The sequence below is a fragment of the Gossypium raimondii genome, chromosome 2 (genome assembly GCF_025698545.1).
Source record: "Gossypium raimondii isolate GPD5lz chromosome 2, ASM2569854v1, whole genome shotgun sequence".
Taxonomy (NCBI): Eukaryota; Viridiplantae; Streptophyta; class Magnoliopsida; order Malvales; family Malvaceae; genus Gossypium; species Gossypium raimondii.
In genome coordinates this window covers 8,578,972-8,603,530 of record NC_068566.1, presented here as the reverse complement: position 1 = coordinate 8,603,530, position 24,559 = coordinate 8,578,972, and the positions used below count along the sequence as shown (strand labels likewise).

Below are 24,559 nucleotides of genomic sequence, written 5' to 3'. Positions count from 1 at the left end.
TTAAATTTGTTGGGTAGTTTGTTTCGGAGAATGGTCGAGCAAATTGCATTGAGCTCCACAGTCAACAAGTCATCTAACTTCTTTTTATTTGTTAACAACTCTTTTAAAAATTGTACATACTTTGGCATCTATGAAAGGGCTTTAAAAAACGGTAAGTTAATGTGCAATTCTTTTAAGAGTTCAAGAAATTTATCATATTGTTCTTTTATGTGGTCTCTCTTCAATGCTATTAGATATGGAATTCGAGATTTGTATTCTCTAATTATCGGCTTATGCTTTTACTTACCTTTCTCAACTTCAACACTTTTCACAATAGCTTCTAGCTCCGACTTCTTTTCAGGCTCGACTAACCCTTCCATGTGGATTTGCTCCTTTGGGTTAGTTTCAGTGTTGCTAGGTAAGCTACCTTGTGGTTTTTCCGAAAGAATTTTGGCAAGCTATCCAATTTTATTTTCAAGCCCATGAATTGTTGCTTGCTAATTTTTCAAAGTTGACTCAATGTTTTGAAATTGAGTTTCTGACACCGAAATAAATTTAGCCGACATGTCCTTAAGGTTCGGTTTATTATCTTGCTGATAAGGTTGCTAAAAACCCAGAAGGGTTGTGGCCTTTGATTTCCTTGACCCCCCAAGAGAAATGGATGATTCCTCAAACCTACATTATAGTTACTGCTATAGAGGTTATTTTGAGATCTTGAATTATTACGCATAAAGTCGACTTGCTCATGCTTCATGTTAGACTTGAAGGGTGAATATTCAGAATTAATCATCCCCATTCCATTCGCATCACATTGCATCACCAGATTCAGTTGCTTAGAAAAATTTAAACCATCAATGTTCTTACCAAGAGCTTCAACCTGATTTGCCAACGTACAAACTGCATAAATATCAAAACCTTTGGCTACCTTGATATGTTCTACTCCTGTAACTTTCCACTGATAGTTATTCAGTGCCATCTCCCCAATAAATTCTTGAGTTGCCTTAGGTGTTTTATTATTCAATGTTCTGGCAACTACTGCATCAATCATCTATCTAATCAAGTGATTCAAAACATTGTAAAAAATTTGTACTTGGAGCCACAAAGGTAGTCCATGATGAGGACACCTTCTCAAAAAACCTTTAAATCTCTCCCATGTATCATAAAGTGTCTCAATATCAAACTGAACAAAAGAAGAGATGTCGTTCCTCAACTTATTTGTTTTTCCGGTGGAAAATATTTTAACAAAAACTTCTTTGTCATTTAAGCCTAAGCTGGGATAGAAACTCATGGCAATGAATTTAACCATTGTTTTGCCTTACTCCTTAAAGAGAATGGGAACAACCGTAAGCGTATGCCATCATCAGTAATACCATTAATCTTGAAACTGTCGCAAATCTTTAGAAAGTTCACCAAATGAACATTCGAATCTTCATCTTTTGGCCCATCAAATTGAACATTTGGTTCCACCATCTAAATTGTGTTCGGATTGATCTCAAAATTATTTGCATTAACTGTCGATCTGACAATACTCGATTCAACCCCAATCAGAGTAGGCTTAGCATTATCATACATAGTCCGAGGAACAGGACGTTTAAGAGCCTGCTGATTATAAAATTAAAATAAAAAATGGATAAATTCATAAAAATAAAGTTTTCCTAATATTTTAATCCCCGAAAATGGTGCCAAAAACTTGATTGTAGTCGTAAACCAACTAAAATTTTGAAAAAGGCAAGTGCACATATCAATTAATAGTATAGCTAGAGTGAGCACATATATCATTCCCACGAAGACTAAAAGTACTAGTAATTATTGTCTTTTTATTATTTAACTGACAAATTGGAGAGATTGACTAAAACTAAAAGTAACTAAATAACACCACAAAGAACAAATCAAGAAAACAAACGATTAACAACCAAGAAGTGAAACAATACCCAGGAAAGAATCCACCTAGATTTCATCTGTCATTATCAATCTGAATTAAACAATTTCTTCACTTTGTATCTTGATCCACAAAAATCCCTAAATTATGTTAATATTTCTTTCGAGAGTAAGAGAAACTGACTATAGGTTGATTAATTGAAATTTCTTTCTAATTAAAACCCTTTTATCACATTAACTCGATCTATGGATCCCCCAATTAGATTTGACTCTAATCTGGTTAATTTAAGTCGTCCTATTTCTAGGATTGCATGCAACTCCACTCAATTATGCTAGATTTACTCTTAAACAGGATTTATTCCTCCTCTAATTTAAACACATCAAACATAATTGAGAATAAGATCCAATTATTTAGTGTGTAAAATAGAAATAAAAAGATAGAATCCATCCTAGGGTTCATCTAATAAAGAAACTCATAATAAACTTCAAAGATATCAAAAGGAGATCTTCAATCTTGATGGAAATTTACTTCAGAGTCGGCTTCAATAGCGTTTTTCGAGTTGTGTTCTTAAATATTATATGACGACTTACTCTTCTATTCTCATATTTGGTATATATAGGTCTTAGAATGCCTGAAAAACCTAAAAATTGCATTTTTTTCATGTGTTTGGAGTGCAAGTCATGATTTCCTCACAATCTGACACATGGTCGTGTGGCAGCCCGTGTGGCTCACACGGTTGTGTAGAATGGCCCATCTCGTGTGGCTCTTAAAACTTGCTCCAATTTTTTTTATTTTCGCTCGCTTTTTACTCTTTTTGCTCCTAAATGCTCTCCTACGTATAGAAACATGAATTTAAAGGATTAGAAGCATAAAATTCAAAATTTAACCTCTAATAATCACCTAAAAACACATTAAGGACAAGTTTAGAACATGTTATTTTTAGCACTTATCAACTCTTATGGCGAGTAACGAAAGTACTTTGAAGGAACATGCCCTACCGAATCTGGATATGATTTAAGGGAGTATAACGAGGCCAGCCATCACGGCCAATAAATTTGAGATCAATCCAACATGATCCAAATGATCCAAAATAATTGTCAATTTAAATAATTTACAGTTTTGAGGAACGATGATAACAGATTCGAATCAGCATCTAAAATGGTTCCTCCAGCTTTGTGATACTTTAAATGCAATGGGGTCACTGATGGCACTATTCCTCTTCGGTTATTCCCCCTTTCATTAATTAATAATGCCTTTTTTTGGTTAGATTCGTAGGCATCAGGATCTATCACAACATGAGATGAACTTGCAAGAAAGTTCCTACAAAAGTTCTTTCCTATTAGCAAAACGGTCCAGCTAAGAAGGGAAATTTCCATGTTCAAACAATTAGAGAGATTTTTCATGAACCTTGGGAGCATTTTAAGACACTGATTCAGAAATTCCTAGATCACGGATTGCCCGAGTGGTTACGATTGTAAATTTTCTACAATGGGTTGGATGTACACACAAGATCCGGATTAGATGGAGTTGTAGGAGGTGCTTTAATGAACCGAATATATGAGGATGCACATGAATTAATAGAAAATATGAAAATGAACTCTTGACAATGGCCAACTAAGAGACACATATAACCAGAGACTATCCACGGTAAAAGCTGTCCAAGAGGATGACATATATCAGTAGCTAGTGGACAGAATCAAGCGTATAGAGTATGCGAATAGTGCACCATCTATATATGGGGGGACAAACCACTCTTCCATTACATCAATAATCTTAACGAGGATATGAATTACATAGGGAATACGAGTGAAAACCCTTGTTCAAATACTTATAAACCCGGTTGGAGAGATCACCTGAATCTAATATGTGGAGGAAATCAAAGAGCGCGTAATAGTTCTAATCAAGTCAAAAACACTAACTATTAATCTCCTTATTTACAGAAGTCTTAGGGAAGGGCCAACCCAAATGACCGTATTATATGTGGTCCACGTTTGGATCAAATTGAAAGGGAAATGCAATGAATGAGGACAGATGTGAAACATGTGCAATCTGAATTCACCAATTCAAAAAATACATTGACTATGCTTGAGGATTGGATGAGCCAATTAAAGAGCATGATGGGAGATATTAAGAGAAAAATTGGCACTTGTATCCCTAATAACACTAAAGATAATCCTCAAAGAGAGGGAAAGGAGCAAGTGAAAGCAATCGTGCTCTGATCGGGTAAACTGCTGAGTAGCCCAGAGAACCCAACTCAAGTGGTACATAAGGGGAATACTGATGATCTTCAAGAAAAACCCTTAGAAATTAATGATAAACCAAAACTAGAGGAAGTAGTCAAATCAACAATTAAACCGGAGAAAGAGACAATTAAAGAACTTGTCACTGCAAAGATACCGCTCCTTTCAAGGTTGGAAGAGAAACAAAAAGGAGATGAGGACGAGTTCGTAAGCTTTCTAAACATGAACGCTGCTTATAGTGTTATTATCTCTAGACAAGATCCCCAAAATTTGAAAGACACAGGAAGCTTTAAATTTTCCATAGAGATAGGGAGCATTCATTTCAATAGAGCCCTCTGTGATTTAGGAACTAGCATCAATCTAATGCCTCTATCAATATGTGAAAACTTGGGTTAGGGGACCTCAAGAACACACAAATTAAACTACAATTTGCTGATAGATCTTTAATGTATTCGAAAGGAGTATTGCAAGATGTGTTAGACAAAGTGTGTAGCTTTACCATTTCGATGAACTTTGTAGTTTTAGGCTTTGAAGAAGATCGAGAGATACGAATTCTGTTAGGTAGACCTTTTCTAGCTACTTCAAGGTCCACCATTGATCTAGAGAAAATGAATTAACCATAAAGATCAATGGTGAAACATAAACTTTTAAATGTGGTCACGAACAAAGTGAGAAAAATAAAAGGAACTTAGAGGAGCATTGTAATGAATTATCTATCTTTAACCCCAATAATCCCAAATCAATGGACGTACTTGATATAATCTATGCATGACAAAAGAACAGGTTCAGGGAAAGAGATAAGTGGAAGAAAGTGGAGTGGCACGATGGACTAACATCGAAAGAACCAGAGAAACATCCTTATATGCATCAATGGTGTTGTCCGATGACTCCAATAGTAAGACTTGAATTTAAATTAACATATAATTCTATGTAAATTATTGTATATCTAACTAACCTATTCGTCTAGATTTTAATATTTACTAAATTTATGTTTTATTGGAACCATGAAACTTTAGAAATTGGAAGTTTGGGTAGAAATAGAGCCAATGTCGCAACACGGCAACCCCATGTCGCAACACCAAGACCAGAATTGATGGAATTAAGAAAACCAACTCGATGTCGTGACATGGACTTTGTGTATCACGACACTGAAAACAATTTACCCAGAATTCCAAAATTCTAGAGTGTGTCACAACATTAAATCCTGATGTCACGACATAGGCAATTTGATAGGGATGTCATAACATGAAACCCCTGTGTCACGACATCGCTACAATTTTCTGCAGGGTTGACCCGACCCATTTGTACAACTCGATGGATTAACCCTTATTTTACTCGATTTTTAGACCAAAAAACCTCTAATTTTAACCTAAACACATCTTAACTCAAACTTTAAGTCTTTTCTAAACATTAAACACTCTCAAACACTCTATATCTTCAACCTCTTTTTTCACCTTAAACCTTAAATTCATAAAGCCCAATTTCTTTTTCTCAAAAGCATTATTTAAGTGCAGGATCATCAACCACTTAGGGAAAAACAACCAAAGGTTCAAAGAAATCAAGGTTAAGTGTTTTTTTTTTCTTATTATTATTGTTCTATTAAAATTATTGCTTGAATTAGTTCATACCATACAATAGTATTGAATATGCCTCCAAGAAAGGTTAGAAGAACTAATGAACTGGAACCTTCGTCAATTTCAAATCCTCTAATATTTTGTAGAACTTTAGGAAAAATGTTTACTCAAAAGAGGGGATTTGAAAAATCGATGGCCCTCTATCAGGAGATATGACCTTTAGTTAGATATCATAAATGAGAATGTTGTTGTACGATCCTAAAAGACTTTGTTGTAGTCCCTGTGGTTTAGGAATTTTACATATCTTTACAGGACCAAGAGTGTAGAAAAACAGAATGACATATATGGCAAACGATACTAGTGCGAGGGAAGGAAATACGAGTTACCCCTCGGACTATTTTTGAATTTTATAATGCTCTATTTTATGAAAAAGATATGGAAGAAACTAATTTAGAATATTTTCAAGATATAAACATGGATAACATTAGAAATTTCTTAAGGAAGAGGTGAGTGGAAATGTCGCCCAGTTACTGATATCCCAGCTTCCTTTATTCAAGCGATGATATTCTATGAGGCAAAAATGTGGATTTGATTTGTGTGCACTCGAACACCTCTTGCCTTAAATGTGTCTAATGTCAATACCTTTCATGCATTTTTACTTCACGTTGTTTTGCAGAAAAAATATATATGCATTAGAAGATAGATAAACCAAAATATGAAGTGATTCGTTAGTGGCAAGAGAGTGGGAATCTTCTTTCTTCACTTAGTGACGACATTATGCAAAATAGTAGGCATTCCTATGGCGTCTATGAAGTAATTAATGAAGCCATCCCGAAGCATAATTGGCAACACTTTGTATACACAATACACTGAGCTTCAGGCTAAACAAATTAATGAAAGTAAGAGATGATGGCCGCTTCGGCTTCGTCTCAAAGGAAAGAAAAATCGACCACTCAACAAGAAATTGACAAGAGTAGACATCCCAAGCCAGATTGGATGATACACTAGATGCAGGAGTCGAGCCTGATTTTTTAGGAATTTTCACAGAAAAGAAATATTAATGTACCTAATTATATGCCAGATATGTTTGGGCTAATGCACTCAGAAGAAAAAGAGCAGGAGAGAGAAGAGGAAGAAGATGAGATGGATTTTGAGGACGATGACTGAACTTTTAATATTTTTTTAAAGATTGTATTAAATATGGGATTATTTTTAAGTTATTTAAATTTTTAGGAGGAGTAATAGTAGATTATTAGTTATTTGATGTTTTGTTTAAGTTTTCTACGTAGGAACCCCACATTGTAAATGCACTACAATTTGAAGTTATCAACGATCGAAGGAGAAAGCACCCACCAATAGTTCACAAAATTGTGATGATCAATAGGGTAACTTCTTTCCTTATCTTTTACGGGGCTACACATTGTTCTCAATGTGTTATCTAAAGTGTAGGGGGTAACATAGAAAATTTATTTCAATTTGTTTTAACTTTTTCAATTTGTTTTAACTTTTTATGCTTTTCTTTAATTTTTCTTGTTAATTGTGTGCTTGAACTTGTAGAAATACAAGTGATTTGTTAGGAGCATGTACATAGGTTGATTTTATTTAAGGTAAATTTGGCATGATGATAGGTGATTTTAATTTTTTGATTATTAGACTACTAAGTTTTATAGATTACGTTGTAAATAGGTATTAAACAATTGAATGCACCGACTAATAAAGAGAATACAAGGAAATGAGCATGCTAGTATGAATGATAAATTGTTGAATTTGTGTTTGTTTAGTTGACTAAACTTGTGAATATTGGGATACCTAGGAATGACCTAAGGCATTGTTTAGTATACACCCAAAGCCTAAAAGATAACCTATTTATTCATCTTTAGTACTTATTTTGAGCCAAAAAAAAACACTTCTTGATGAACCTATATACGAAACTTAAGCTAAAAACAATAATTTGTGCTTATCCTTTTTATTTTGTCCTAAACTACATGATTATAGACATTTGACCATACATATTGAACGTTAAATAGATACATTACAGTGGTTTTATAAAAATAGAGTGATAGGAAATATCAGTGGAGTATAGTGACTATAGGTTAGCTTAAAAGTGCAAAAAGAAATAAATTCAAAAAGGAAATTACATGAGTAGAAAAAATATGTGAAAAATGAAGCCATTGGTGAGTGAGGTACCGTGAAAAGGAAAGAAAAGTGACAAAGTCACAACCATAGAAAACCTCATTCATCGGCGTACAAAAACTCATGAGCTAGCCCTAGTTACTATATGATTTTGAGATTTCCTATAATAAGACATGAGGACGGTGAGAGAAGGAGAAAAAAGGCGGTGAGTAGGAAAGGTTCACTAAGGGAGAGAATAGGGGGTAATATGATGTGCCAAACTATTTTCATGCTTGAAACTATTTTGATGCTTACTATTCTTGAATTTCATACCTGTCCTAAGCCTCAAAATGTTACAAGCTGAAAAACCCTATGTGATCTAGGTAGACTTATTCACAATTTGAAATCATATTGAGTAATTGTAGTTATGAGTATTGGTATTCTGCTAGGATAACAAAATTACTTGTATAATTTACTGATGAATTCCTACATTTGAAACCCTTAATGCTTATATGTTTTGTAATATACTGAACTTAGGTGTTTGCTATCAGAATTTGTGTGAATATGAAATACTTACTCATGTGCTACAAAGCTAAACAGTTGTACCACTTGCTCAAGGGTCGTCTTTCTATTTTTTTTGAGTTATTTTCCTTGAGGACAAGCAATGACTTAATTGTGGGGGAGTTTGATCTGTCGTAATTCGGTGCAGTAGATTAAACTAGTTTTCACACATTACGAGCTTCAAAACAAGCAGTTTAGTTAAGTTTTAATTATGTTTTCATATGTTTAGTTAAATTCAATAAAGTGTTTAACTTGAGTCTTTTATTGACCTTAGGGGTTGAATGAGGCCTAAGGGTGAGCTAATATACTTTGTGAGCATGCAAGAGACTATTAGAAGGTGTGCTAACTTGATACTGGTTGCTATGTTGAAACACTAAGAGCTGGATGTCACAAAATGGGGAGCAGAATAGAAGAATCCTAAGACTGCCTTTAGTGTCGCGACACAAGCTAAGGATGTCGCAACACACCCTTGAAGATGAAGCATACTACCCTCCATGTCGCAACACAGGACCCGGTGTGTGGTGACATCACCTTTGTACTAGAAATAATTACGAGTCAGGGGTGTTTTAGTCTACACAATCAAATGTTAAGCAGAGGACCATAGTTGACTTAGGGTTAAGGACGATGATCACGCTAAAGTCTATAAATAGGTTCATTTAACACATGTTATGGACAACTTTCGTATTTTATAATTTTCTTTTTAGGTTTAGTCATTAGTTTTTCTCTTTTCTTAGGCTTTAGGTTTATTTCGATTTTGTTATTTGTTCTTATGGAAGAAATCAAAATTTTGAAATATAATCCAACTCTGTGAGGGTTTTGGATTCAATTCTAATACAAACTAGGCTTCTTTTAAACTTTATACTATTAAATTATTATTCATGTCTACTTTTTATATCAAGTTTATATTGTTTATGAGATCCATGAGAAACTAATACTCCTGTTGGGGATTAGCGAGTGGATGTATGATTAATTAACTGTTTTGTAGGGTTCTCTTAGCGGATCAACTATTCAGGAAAGGAATAACCTAAACCCTAGGCCTGACAACCCCAGGAAGTTATTAATGTGGGAATTAACCCAAATTTGGTATGGTCTATTCGTGAACACTTTAACCCTGAACTACTCTGGACTATGAGGTTGAGAGATAAATAGTTCTTATCGACTAGTTATTTTAGTAGAAGATCAGAAGATCCTATTGGGATATCGACTAGTTGATTAAACAAGAAAACCCGAAGCAATAGTTAGTTATGAATACCGAAGTGAGCTAATCACCTATGCGCATATTTGATATATTATATTATTTGATTTCTCATGATTTTTTATTTCTTTTCTTTCTTTTATTATTATTAGCATATATTACAAAAATATTTCTTTTTATTTCATCATAATATAATTCATTTAAAGTACTAATTAGATCTATTTCTGCTTAGATTAGAATTAATTTAGTTCTTGCCTCTCTTGGGTATGATCCTTAGAATACTCATCTACTCCGTTGTAACTATATTACAACCTAACCGGTATACTTGTAGATACTGCTTTTTCATATATTTTGTGTAAGATTTCTATTCTAGATGTTCATACATTCGGAGGCAGTTAGGATGCAACATTACAATTGTGTACAATCCATTGACCGACACATATTACAAATTAATTACTGTTCAAAGGCGGATACTATCCACTTCTAAGTACAAATCGTTGGGAAATACAAATCACCATTAACTTCAGTTTACATGCAGATACTTATCACAACTAAGGACATTTCATGTAGATACCCATCCTAGCTAGGTACAATTCACATGCAAAAATTTACATAATACACACATACTTTGTATGGATAGTTCATAAACCCTTCCTTGTGCTAGCTTTTGATTCTTTAAACACTCTAAAGACCTATAGTTTCATTTTCATGATATTACTCCAGAGAGCCAGTATTCCATTTATCCAACCAAACCTCTGCAAATCCTCCTTGTTAATTCGAACACTTATGTGTTCCCCTGCAAGGTCAGGGTCATTCACCAATCTCAATTTGCATTTACATGCCCTACCGGAGGCAAATCACATATAATTTCATATTCTCCATACATTTCTCCCATCACATTCACATTTCAACAATTACCTTCATTTCCCCCTTCCACCATTTCGGATACGAAGTGTGTGCACCAAGGAAAGAGTACCCATTTCAATCATTCATGCAAATTCAATGACTATCTTTCCAGTTTTTTAACATACTCATGCACAGCTAACTTCTAAAAATAAACTAACCTGAAAGACAACACTCAACTAGTTGTAATTCATCAAAAGAAAAAGTGAAAGAAACTTACCAGAAATCTCTAGAAAAAAGTTTATCTACTCTACTGGTTCTTTTCCTTTCATACTAGGGCCTTCTCTCGTTTCTTTAGCTAAATATAATCAAACAGATCTATTAAATACAGAAACAACCGAAACTTTAACGTAAGAATAAGAACTAATAACATGCAATCATTTAACCAAAAAGAAGTTTCCTTCCCTTTAGAACTTCCGATGAAAACCTATATAAATTATTCCAACTACCCTTTCGTTCCTTGATATTGAACTAAAGAAGGACTCAAGAAATTACCAGCAATAGGCTTGATAAGGATAGTTTCTAATCAAGCTATAATAATTGGTTCCTCCTTCAAGCAACGAAGAACACTCTTAAGTTTCTTTGGAGATAGCAAGGATGGACAGAGAAAAGAAAAAATAAAGTATTTTCTCTATTCAACTTCCATTCTATTTATATAAAATTTAGCCCATAATCCCATTCTAAACAGGATCCTTAATCACATTACATGCACACACGATTCCACTAATTAGACACAACTATCGAGGCTCTCCAAGTGTCATTCACAATTACACGTTTCCCTTCTGAAGACATGACACACATCTAGTACTTGTCCCACTTATTGTGGGTTCTCAAACGAGCAAACAAGTTCACCACAATTAAACTAGTTGTTGGCGAGTTCACAATCGAAAGAGCTCGCCAAATGCGGAATAGGAGTTTGGAAGATGGCGGGATATGGCGAAACAATTTGCAAGGGAATGCGCCAAAATAAAACAAGACTAATCTCGTGAATTTGACTAGCTCATACACAAGTCTTCATCGATCCCACTTGGTTAGCCATACAAAACGCGGGTTAGAAAATTTGGGGTGTGACAGGTTTTATTTTGGTTATTTAATTATTATTTTCTATAATAACTTAATTTTTTTGAATAAAATATTTTTAGTCACTTTTATCATTAATTTAATAACAAAAGTCTAGCATGGGTTTTTTTGTTGGACTAATAACATATTAAACATTAAAATGGTTGGGTTAACGACACCAACTCTAACGGTCTTACTCTTTACTACAAAGATATTACCAGTTTTAGGTTCTCGTGTCTTTATCATTTCTAACTCAAGCATTGGAAAGAAATTGCAAGTCAAGACCATGGCACTTGATATTTCCAAATTCATCAATTGAATGAAAGAAAGAACAAAGTGGAAGATACTGTTGAAAGTATTTTGGGTACAAAACTCTTAAAAATATTTTTGTATTTACTTATTTACATTTTAATTTTTATAATTTTTTACATTTTAAATTTTTAGGACTTTTAATTTTTTATAATTAGGACTAAAATGAAAATTTTCAGAGTAATTATCTCAAACTTTATAACTAGTCCTTAATTCAATAATTATCAAGCTCTCGACTTAAGCAGCTCAAGCTATCAATCAAGCTGAATTCAAGCTTAGTAATACTTGACTCAAACAACTCACAAGTCTTATTAAGCTTTACATTTATTATATTATTAAATTACGTTACTACCCTTAATATATATTATTAACTCTAAGCTTAATTATTAAGCCAAGCTCGAGCTTGAGTTCAAGTTCGAGCTTGAGTATAAAAATTGACAATCGAGTTTAATCAAACTCAAGCTCAAGTAGCTTGATTATATCTTGAGCTAAGCTCAAATTTAAAAATAGATGTTCAATCGAGTTCAAATCAAATGTCGAGCTCTGAATTTTTAATCGAGCTTAAGCTTAATAAAATTCAAGTTCAGCTCAGCTTGATTACACCCCTACACAAGTAGAAGAAACAAATATAAAAAAGTAGAGGAAAAAGAAGAAAGTGGGAGAAAATGTAAAAAAAAAAAACTATTCCTTTCGTGAGTTTAAAATATTATAAACTTGCATGAAATTTTTATGTATTAAAATTATTCGTTAATTTCTAGATTTTTCATTTTATATTTTAATTATTTCATCAATTTATTTTTAGATCGTTTTTCATGTGATTCAATATTTTAAATTTTTTACTTAATTATTTGATTACTTGATTATTTTATTTTAGTTTTAAATAATATATTTAAAGTAAAGTTAGTTCGTAAATTAAATTTCATATTTATTTTTGGAAAAAAGGCTGTTGGCATTCATTAAATTTAAAAAGTAAAACAAGATAATAAATAAAGAAATAGGAAACAAACGCAGCCCTAAAACAAGGTAAAGAAATACAGAAATAGGAAACCTAATCGGTTTATAAAACAAAAGCGAAAAGAAAACCAAACAGTCCCTTCTAATAAAAACCAACCTTTCCGACGATCGAATCTATTCTTGAACAGTCAAGAATACGCCAGTTCTTTCTTAGCAACTGCTCATTCGTTTCGTCGTAACTCGTGACAAAAATGGAGGTACCCCTAACCCAATCACTTCATTTTATCGAAAACTTATTTTGACCGAATTTTCACCCAATAAACCCTTCAAGCGTCAATATCCCTTTATCAATCTTAACAGATTCTCTTTATCTTACATGCAGCCTTTACTCTGTCGCTTTATTCTTTCGACAATACCCTACGACAGTCTTCTTCCGCCTACATCGCAACTGACCAAGGAAATCCATTTTGCGGGTAAGTAACCTCTACTTGTTTTAGCCCCTCCACTGCTAATGCATGCGCCACTTTATTTGCCATTCTCGAGGTATGTTTAAATAGGCATGCTTCGTAGCCAGAACTTAGCATTTTTGTGCTTAAGACATAGGCACTGATTCCCGATTTATTTGTGTTTCCATATTGCACATTTTTTATGACTGATAGCGCATTGCCTTCGATTTCAGCTTTTACTAATCCCAGATCCAACCCTAATTGAACCACCTAGACATAGGCAATTGCTTCTGCTGCAAACCCAAATGGTATATGCTCATTTAGGCGCATGGTAAAATTTAGCACCCTCCCACTTGAATCTCTGACTATTACCCCTCAGCGTGAACTATTGCTTTGTTTGTGAAACGCAGCATCAAAGTTAATTTTTACAAACGATTCCTACGGCAGTCTCCAACACTCCCCCTCTATTCTTTGTTCAGGTAGCCTTTTATTAAGCTCCTCTAGTTCATGTATGTAACTTGTGATAAAACTGGTTATTTTATATTCATTTTGAAGTATCCTCTTATGTAGGTATTTGTTTCCAGTAATCTGTCATAATTCGATATAGTAGATTAAACTAGTTTTCGCACTCGAGGAGTTTGAATACAAGCACCTTTATTATGTTTTAATTGAGTTTTACTAGTTTCGTTTACATTTAATAAAAAGAGTAATTTGAGTCTTTTATTGACCTTAGGGCTGAATGAGACTTAAGGGTGAGCTAATATACATTGTGAGTGTGTAGGAGACCATTAGAGGGTGTACCAACTCAAAATTGGTCGCCATGTTGCAACATGGGGAGTTTGATGTCGCAACATAGGAAGTAGAGAGCAACAATCCCAAGACAGCCTTCAGTATCGCGACACAATTAAAGGATGTTGTGACACACCCCTAAAGCTACATTGAGTACGAGCATATTGCCTCTAATGTCACGACACACCCCTGAAGCTACCTTGAGTGTGACAATATTGCCTCCGATGTCACGACATCGGTCCTATACGAGAAATACTTATAAGCTAAGGGTGTCTTGGTTTGCACAATCAAATATTAAACATGAGAGTGTCAGTTGACCTAGGGTGGAGGACAATGGCAACCCTAAATCTATAAATAGGCTCATTGAACACTTGCTAGAGATAACTTTTCATACTGTATAATTTTTTTTATAGTTTCAGTTTTTACTTTTTTCCTTTTCTTAGGCTTTAGGTTATTTTTAGTTTTGCAATTGTCAAAATATTTGATTTGTGGAATTCAGTCAACTCTATTTGGATTTCTTACTTCAATTAAATACAATTCAAGCTTCTCTTAAACCTTCATATATTGATTTCCTATTCATATTTATCTTTATATCAAATTTATTATGTTTTTTAGATCTATGAGGAACTAATCCTCTTGCGGGGCATTAATAGTCGAGGTTAATTGATTGATGTGCAAGGTTTTCTTAGCAGATTAGCTATTTGGGAAATGAAGAATTTAAACCCTATGCTTGACGACCTTAGGAAGTCATTTAGGTGAGAATTAACCTAAAATTGGTTTCGCCTATCCGTGAACACCTTCACTCTGAACCAGTCTGGACTATGAGGTTAAGAGATAAGTAGTTCTTATTGACTCATTATTCTAGTAGAAGATCGAGAGATCATACTAGGGTAACGACTAGTTCATTGAACAGGGAACTCGAAGCAACAGCTAGTTATGATTACTGAAGTGAGTTAATCACCCATGCTAAGATCTGATTAAGTTTTTATAGCAAATTACTCAAAATTTTCAATATATATTATTTTATTTCTTTAGTTACTAAAAAATTCTATCTTTATGTTTAGTCGTAATATAATTTATTTCTATTTAGCTCTATTTATGCTTAGGTTAGGATTAATTTAGTGCTTGTCTCCCTTGGGTATGATTCTTGGATTACTCACCTACTCACCTACTCACCTACTTCATTGTAACTATATTACAACCTGACCTGTATACTTGCAGATATTGCCTATTTAACATATTTTGTGTAAGATTTCTATTTTGGATGTTGGTATGTCTAGAGGCGGTCAAGTTGTTAGTGCCGTTGCCGAGGAGGCAACGTCACTTGTTTAATTTTAATTTTTGCATTTTAATAGAATAAGTAGGAAATTCCTAAATTATAGGTACGATTTTATTTTCTTATTTTTACTAACTTTTTTATTCTCTTTTTGGGGTTAGTGTATGACTCGTAGTAGGGGAACACCTATAAAGCCAGCCACAGATCCAAAAAGAATAATTCGTAAGAACCATCGACCGCAACATCAACAATAGCAAATGCAGAACCAACTACCTATTGCAAGCAATTACCACCACGAGACAATTTGCTATTCGACGAAGATAACAATAGTAACCCAGAAGATCTACCACCACCACCTCACCTACCCTCTAATATACATATGGCGCGTAACGAAAGAACCCTAAGGGACTATGCACTACCAAGTCTACATACGGTTCAAGGAAGTATAACAAAGCTAACCATCATAGCTAATAATTTTGAGATCAAATCAGCAATGATCCTAAACAATCTACAAACAATGATGGAGGATTTGAACCAACATCTAAAATAGTTCCTTTAGCTTTGTGACATAATTAAATACAATAGGGTCACCGATGGCGCTATTCGTCTCTGACTGTTCCCCTTCTTCTTAATAGATAACGCTTTCTCTTGGTTAGATTTGTAAGCACTAGGATTTGTTACGACATGGGACAAACTAGTAAGAAAATTCTTACAAAAGTTCTTCCCTATCAGCAAAATGATCCAACTGAGAAGAGATTGCAATGTTTAAACAATTGGAAAGAGAGAGCTTTTATAAAGCTTGGGAGCATTTTAAAATGTTGATCCAAATATGCCCACACCATGGATTACCAGAGTGGTTAAGACTACAAATGTTTTATAATAGGTTGGATGCACATGCATGATCAATACTGAATGGAGCCATAAGAGGAGCCTAATAAATAGAACATACGATGATGCGTATGAACTAATAGAGAGTATGAAAATGAATCTGCTAATGGCCAATAAAACATTACACATATGGCTATAAGCCATCCATAGTCAAAAGTATTCTAGAGGATGAAAGATACCAACAGATAGTGGACAGGTTAAACCGTATCAAATCTTCATCCAGTGCGTCATCTATATATGGAGGAGATAAACTTATCTTCCATTATATCTACCAAGGATGTGAACTACATTGGGAATAGGGTTAGAAACCCTTATTCAAATAATTATAATCCTAGATGGAGAGATCACCCGAACCTTGGATTGAGCGGAAACTAGGGTGGAGGTAATAATCCTAACCAAGTTTAAAAAAATGCTAATTATCGACCTCCTTATTTATAGAAACCTCAGGAAAGGGCCAATCCAAAATTCCATACTATATGTAGTCAATGTTTGGATCGAATCAAGAGGGAAATGCAGTCAATAAGGATAGACGTGAAATAGGTGCAGTCTGAGTGCACCAATTCTATAAAAACATTGACTAAACTAGAATATCAGATGAGCCAATTGATGAATATGATGGGAGACATTAAGAGACAAATTGGCACTGGCATTCCTAGTAATATTGAAGATAATCCTCAATTGAAAGGGAAAGAGCATGTGAAAGCAATTGCGCTCTATTCGGGCAAAGTAGTGAGTAGCCCAGAAACCCTACACAAAAGGGAACCAAAGAGAATCTGAAGATCTTTGAGAAGAACCCCAAGAAGCTAATAAATAATCGAAACCAAATAAGATAGTCAAGTCAGTAGCTGAGCCGGAAGATGAACCAATTAAAGAACCTGCAATTGCAAAAGTACCATTCCCTTCACGGTTGGAAGAAAAACAAATGTGGGATGAAGATGAATTTGTAAGTTTCCAAAATCTATTTAAATCATTAAATGTTAATTTTCCTCTTATTAATTTAATTTAAAAAAGTCCCTAAGTATGCCAAATTCGTCAATGAAATTATTTTTAGGCGTAAGAATATTAAAATAGAAGAGTAAGTTTACATAAGTGCCTCGTGTAGTACGACCATATCTAGACAGGTTCCCCAAAAACTCAAAGACCTGAGAAGTTTCACATTTCCTATAGAGATAGGGGATAGTCATTTTAATAAAGATTTATGTGATTTAAGAGCTAGTATAAATCTAATGACTCTATCTATATGCAAAAAACTTGGGTTAGGGGACCTCAAAAACACCCAAATCACACTACAATTGGCTCTGAGATCTTCAGTGCATCCGAAAGGAGTATTGGAAGATGTGTTAGTGAAAGCGTGTAGCTTTATCATCCTAGTAGATTTTGTGATACTCAACTCTAAGGAAGACCGTGAGATACCAATCTTGTTAAGCAGAGTGTTCTTAGAACCGTCAAAGCCCACCATTGATCTAGAAAAGAATGAATTAACTATGAAGATTAATGGTGAAACTGATATTTTTAAATATGGTCCCCAACAAGATGAAGTAGACAAAAAGAGATTAGGGAGACAATGTTATGAAATATCTGTGAAAATCCCTAACAATCCTGAGCTGGGGGAAGTATTTTCTGTGATTAGTGCAAGCTAAAAAAAGTTAATTCAAAGAGCAGGATCAATACAACAAGTTGGAATGACATGACGGATGCTAGACGAACATTAATAAAAGTAAAACAAAGAGAGCATCCTCGGGAACACTAATTGAGCTGACAGATGAATCTGGCAGCAAAACTTAACAGTTTTAATTAAAACTATAATTTTATGTATATTATTGTATATTTAATTAACTACTTAGTTTAAACTGTAATCTTTATTAAGATTGTGTTTTATAGGAACTGTGAACACTTTGAAATTAGAAATTTAGTAAAAAAATAGATTCAGTGTCGCAACACAAAACTTTTGATGTCACAACACCACGTCCAATAGCAAAGAATCGAGAAAATCATCTCGATGTTGCGACACAACACCTCTGTTTTGTGACACAGAAGACAATCTGCCCAGGTTTCTAAAATCTCAAAGTGTGTTTGATAACTCTTTAAAAGAGTTATATTTCAGGCCTCTAGATTGAATTAATTATTTGTAATTAAATAAATATATTTTCATTTTAAGGATATTTTTAGAACATTGCATAATAAATCTTGAACTGGGCTAAAAATGTCATTATTTGTTACTGGGGAAGAAAGGTGTTAGTTATTATTGGCTGCAGGTGCAAGATGAAGAAGAGAAGAGAGATAGGAGAAAGAAAATGAATGAAGTGAAATATTGGCATGAAAAAAGGTTGGTTAGATTGTCAACAAGAATGTCATGGCAATTCTAGGAAGATGACGCAACACTCAGTCCATGTCACTCTCAGCCAACTGTACTTGCACCAGATAAACCACCTTAAAAAGAGGAAGCAAAAGGTGTGTGCTGAGAAGGAGGGACCTACCCTATAAGGGAGGAAAGAGAAAAGAAAATAGGGGACGAGGATTTTGGGGTGAGAGGAATTGGAGAGCATTTTTTCTCTACATTGAAGTCTCATGGAAAATTTTATCGAAAAGAGATAAAAGGGTAGTAGCTTACAAAGCAAAAATCACAGACACAATGAAGGGGAAGAGAAATCTGCCTTGGGTTTTGCATCAAAATTCAATATTAAAGTGAAAACTAGAGTAGCAAGAGCTTCCTACAGTTTTGCCTTTATTTTTTTTATTTGAACTTTATGAATCGTAAACTTCAATGATGATGTTGAATGGTTTTCTTTTGGATTTGAATGTCCAATCCATGAGCTAAATCTCATTGGGTTGAAATGACTTAGGTGAATTTTTACTATCTTTAATGTCCATGGTCTGATTTTGAGTAGACTACTATTTCATTCTATTTGTGATTATTTTAAATGCATGTAGTGTCGCAACAATAGCAAATGGCCAGGTATGTCGCGACACGGAACCCTTATGTCACGACATCATTGTAAATTTTTGTAAGGTCGACCTGACCTGATTGCGCAACGCTGTAGCATAAACCATGTTTTAACCCAATATTTAACCTTAAAATACCCTTTTAAAATCTAAAAACTATTTTAACTTCAAACTAAACCCTTCTTACCTTCTAAATTCTCTTAATTCTCTCAAAAACCTTTTAAACCTGAAACTCTTATTCAATCATTCCTTATTGTTTTATTGCAAATTTCTTTTTTTTTTTCATTTTCATTGGTGCAGGTTATACATCAAGCATTCATATGGGAGATCACAAACAACTACTTTGAAGGAAACAAGATTTAAGTAAAAGGTTAAAAGTTCCAACTCTCAAATTTTATTGTTATATTACCTTTGAAATATATTGTTCGAACCTCTTGGTTTTTCTAAGTTGAACATGCCTCATTGGAAGAATAAAAAAACTAGTGTGCAAGAACCACCGACGATTTCAATTCCTTTAAAATTTAGAAACCAAAATGCCAAAAAGTATTTCCTTGAGCTTCAAGGCAAAACCTTTATCTAGGAAAGGAGATTTGAACCCTCGATGGTTATTTACAACAAAATTTAGTCTTTAGTAAGGTATTGTATATTGGAGAGATTTTGTGTCACTCCTAAAAAAAATGTTGTTATTTCACTTGTCCAAGAGTTTTATGTTGGTCTTAGAGATGAAGAGATAAGAAGGCCATCTGGTGTCAGATGGAAAATAATAACGGTAAGAGGTAAGGATGTACCATTCAACCCGGAAACTATTTTTGAATTTTATGATGCTTTGTACTGCGAAACTAATTATTTAGAAAATAGTGATTTAAATAAATTTGAGAACTTAGACATGGAAAGCATTGTAAAATATCTAACTAATAATCGTGGTGAATGGAACCTCTGACCAGATACAAGACTTCCGACAACCAATTTCAACCAAGCAATCATGTTTCCAATAACTAATACGTGGATGCAATTTATTTGTACTAGGATAGCACCTACACTAAATGTTTCTAACGTAAATACTTTTAGAGCTATATTGTTATATGACATCTTACAAAAGAAACAAATATGCATTTGAGAGTGGATCCATCAAAGTATGAAGTGTTGCGTCAGTAGCTAGAATGTTGGGATTTTCTTTCCCCATCTAGTGATGGCGATTTGCAAAAGTGTAGAGGTTCCTATGGAAGAGAATGAGCAATTCATGTGCCCAACAAAGAGTTTAATTGATGATTCTATGTACACTTAGTATGTGAACTCAACCGAAAATAGATTATAGACTGGAACCAGAGGACAAAGGAAAAGATAGATGTCCTTCCCTCACTCAAAAGAAAAGGAAATATGACGCCACAAAGAAAAATGAGTGAGAGTAGTGAAGCACAAATAGACAGAATGATATGATGGATACAAGAAATGGGACCGATCCTTCAAGAATTCGCAAGATGGAACAACATAAGAGGTCCTAATTATTTGTTGGGCTTGCTGAATTCAATTCAAACTCATCATGAAGAAGAGGAGTAAGGGAGTGAAGAGGGATGTGAGAATGAAGAGGAAGGAGAAGAAGCAGAATAAGAGGAACAAGATTGAAGTGACAATTTTAAAATATTGTAATTAATAATTTTAGGAATATGATTAACAATAGATTGTATATATTTATTTTGTGTCAAGTTTTCTGTGCAGGAAACCAACATGAAGGAGCACAACAATTTAAAACTCACAACGATCAAAGGAGGAAGCACGCGCTAACAACTTACGAACATACCACGGTCAATTGGGTAACTTCTTTCCTTATCTTTTCAGGGCTACACATTAAGGACAATGTGTTTTCTAAAGTGTGAGGGGTAACATAGAAAATTTATTTCAATTTTTATGTTTTTCTTTTAATTTTTTTTGTCAATTGTGTGCTTGAGCTTGTAGAAATATAAGTGATTTGTTACAAGCATTTGCATAGGTTGATTGTATTTACTATAAATTTGTCATGATAGTAGATGATTTTAAATTTTTTATTATTAGACTACTAAGTTTTATATATTACACTGTAAATAAGCATTAAGCAATTGAATATACCATATGATATAAGAAATACAGGGAAACGAGCATGCTAGTATGTATGATAAATTGTTAGATTTGTGATTGTTTGGTTGATTAAATTTGTGAATATTGAGATACCCAGGGATGACCTAAGGTATTGTTTGGTATACACCGGACCTAAAACACTAATCCTTTTTATTCATCCTTAATACCAATTTGAGCCAGAAAACACTTATTTAACCTTCATGCAAAACTCGAGCCAAAAATAATAATTTGTTTTTACCCTTTTTCTTTGGTCCTGAACTGCACAACTATAGATGTCTAGCCATACATATTGAGGGTTGAGTAGATACATTACGGTGAAATTTTGTAAAAATAGAGTGAAATAGAAAAGTTCAGTGTGATAGAATAATTATAGGTTAGCTAATATGTGCAGCAAAAGAAAAATTCAAAAAGAAAATAAAAAACGAGTAGAAAAAGTTCTTGAGAGTAAAAGCATTTGTCAATGAGAAATGTATTGAAAAAGAATAAGAAAAGGTGACAAAGTCACAAAAATATAGAGACTCATTCATTAGTTCACACAAACTTATGAGCTAGCTATAGCTTGTTATATTATGTTGTGATTTTCTATATTGTAAAATAAGGAAGGTGATAGAAGGAGAAATAAGATAGTGAGCGGGTAAGGGTCGCTAAGGGGGGAGAATAAGGAACAATATGATATGCTAAACTATTTTTGTGCTTGAAACTATTTGACGGTTATTGTTCTTGAGTTACATACATGTCCTAAGCCTCAGAACGTTACAAGCCAAAGCCCTATATGATCTAGGTAGACTTATTTACAAACTGACATCATATTAAATAATTGCATTTACAATTATTTGTTTTCAGCTAGGATAATCAAATTACTTGTCTAACTTATTCATGGATCCCTATTTTTGAAACCTTTAATGTTTGTATGTTTTGTAATATACTAAACTTAGGTGTTTGATATTAAAAGGGGTAAGTTAGCTATATATCATATCAATATTATGTGTATATATGAACCACCTAGTCATGTTCTTCAAAACTAACATTTTTACCATATTTGCTCAAGGGTCATCTTTTAATTAATGTTTTTGTTTGCTTTACTTGAGGACAAGCAGTGGCTTAAGTGTGGGCGAGTTTGATCTGCCGTAATTCGGTGTAGCATATTAAACTAGTTTTCGCACTTGAGGAGCTTGAATACAAGCACTTTTGTTATGTTTTAATTAAGTTTTTTTTAGTTTTGTTTTCATCCAATAAAAAGTGTAATTTGAGTTCTTTATTGACCTTATGGCTCGAATGAGGCCTAAGGGTGAGCTAATATACTTTGTAAGTGTCCAGCAGACCATTAGAGGGCGTACCAACTCAATACTAGTCACTATGTTGCAACACGGGGAGTTTGATGTCGCAATGTAGGGAGTAGAGACCAAGAATTCCAAGACTACCTTTGGTGTTGTGACACACCCTTAAAGCTACCTTGAGTATGAGCATATTGCCTTTGATGTTGCAACACAAGCACTAGGTTGTCGCGACATCAGTCCTGTACAAGAAATACTTATGAGTCAAGGGTTTTTTGGTCTGCACAATCAAATATTAAACACGAGAGCGTTAGTTGACCTAGGGTTGAGGATGATGGCAACTTTAACTCTATAAATAGGTTCATTTAACACTTATTAGGGATAACTTTTCATACTGTATAATTTTCTTTATAGTTTCAGTTTTTAATATTTCCCTTTTTCTTTGTCTTTAGGTTATTTTCAATTTTGCATTTTTCGTGAGATCAAACTTGTGGAACTCAATCAACTCTTTGTGGATTTCGTACTTCAATTAAATACAATCCAGACTTGTCTTAAACCTTCGTATCTTGATTTACTATTCATGTTCATCTTTTATATCAATTTTATTATGTTTTTTCGATCCATTAGGAACTAATTCTCTTGTGAGGGATTACCGAGTGGAGGTATGATTAATTGATTACTGTGTAGGGTTTTTTTAGCGGATCAGCTATTTGGGAAAGGAAGAATTTAAACCCTAGGCTTGACGATCCTAGGAAGTCATTTAGATGGGAATTAACCCAAAATATGTATGGTCTATCCATAAACTAAAGTGAGCTAGTCACTCATGCTTAGATCTGATTAAGTTTCTATAGAAAATTTCCCAAATTTTTTTCTATTTATATTATTTTATTTCTTTAGTCACTAAAAAACTCTATCTTTATGTTTAGCCATAATATAATTTATCTAAAATACTAATTAGCTCTATTTGTGCTTAGGTTAGGATTAATTTAGTGCTCTCCTCCCTTAGGTACGATCCTTGGAGCACTCACCTACTTCGTTGTAACTATATTACAACCTGACCCGTATACTTGCGGATATTACCTATTTAACATTTTTTTTGCAGGATTTCTACTCTAGACGTTGGTACGTTTGTAGGCGGTCACTTAGTTGTCCATAAAGCCTAGAGTGAGCATGCTATTATTCAACATTTTTGTATTGAGCCATTATTGAAAAGGTACAAAATCCAATCTTTAAATTGTCCTTCATTTAATTTCAACGACCAATCCGTGTAACTTTCTCTAGGTATCCTTTGTAGCTAAACAATCCAAGAAGGCATGCTCAACATTTTCCACTTCTCTTGTACATTTAGGACAATTCATGGATCCTACTAACCTCTTTTGGTATAGATTATATTTGGTAGGCAAATAGCTATTACCCTCCAATTCATAATTTTTATTTTACCCTCTTTTGGTATAGATTATATTTGGTAGGCAAATAGCTATTACCCTCCAATTCATAATTTTTATTTTACAAGGTAGATCTATAGGGCAGAGTTTTTGTTGTAAAAAATGTTGTAATCATTTTATTCATTATTAAGAGTAGTTGAGTGTGTTTCTTGTATAAGTATGTTGTATCTGCCCCTTATCGAGTATTAGCCAGAAGCCTCACCTCGCCATACCAGTGCCTTCTTATGGTGTGTATGGTAGAGGGATACATAAAATCCTTTCAGCCTCTTTTTTTATTAAAGGTGGTTTTAATTACCCCTTCCTTCCAAAGTAGTTTGGTCAATTAAATTCAACACATAATGTATATGTTGATTATTTGCTTGTGTTTGAATTATGAAATCCACAGCATCTAACACCACACATCTTCTTAAACCAAAACTTGGTTTCCTAATCAGATTTGCTAGCACAAAGCTTTCTTTAGTAGCCCTTTCACAACCCACACACTTTTCTAGGTATATGAAGGTAAATTGCTCAACCTAGCATTTAAGAAATATTTTTCTAGATAATATTTAGCCTTTAACAATCTTACCAATAAAGAATTTGGATAAAAAATAAGATGCCAACCTTGTTTTGCTAATAATG

The 24,559-nt window shown here is 33.8% G+C and overlaps 1 long non-coding RNA gene and 2 other non-coding genes across 5 annotated transcripts; 2 read left to right on the top strand and 1 right to left on the bottom strand.

The window, feature by feature from the left end:
* Positions 1-1,085: 1,085 nt before the first annotated feature.
* On the top strand, positions 1,086-1,192 carry LOC128039319 (small nucleolar RNA R71). Its single transcript, XR_008193823.1, has one exon. It is a non-coding gene; the product is annotated as a small nucleolar RNA R71 (small nucleolar RNA).
* Positions 1,193-12,845: 11,653 nt separating this feature from the next.
* LOC105787958 (uncharacterized) lies at positions 12,846-24,220 on the top strand. 3 transcript variants are annotated; one of them, XR_001131766.2, is made up of 6 exons: positions 12,846-13,022; positions 13,148-13,238; positions 13,445-13,519; positions 13,622-13,690; positions 19,408-23,706; positions 23,788-24,220. It is a non-coding gene; the product is annotated as an uncharacterized LOC105787958 (long non-coding RNA). The 3 variants fall into 3 exon arrangements; XR_001131767.2 differs by having other exon boundaries at positions 13,445-13,542; XR_001131765.2 differs by having other exon boundaries at positions 13,445-13,690.
* On the bottom strand, positions 16,016-16,123 carry LOC128039349 (small nucleolar RNA R71). The gene has a single exon (XR_008193853.1). It is a non-coding gene; the product is annotated as a small nucleolar RNA R71 (small nucleolar RNA).
* Positions 24,221-24,559: the final 339 nt, after the last annotated feature.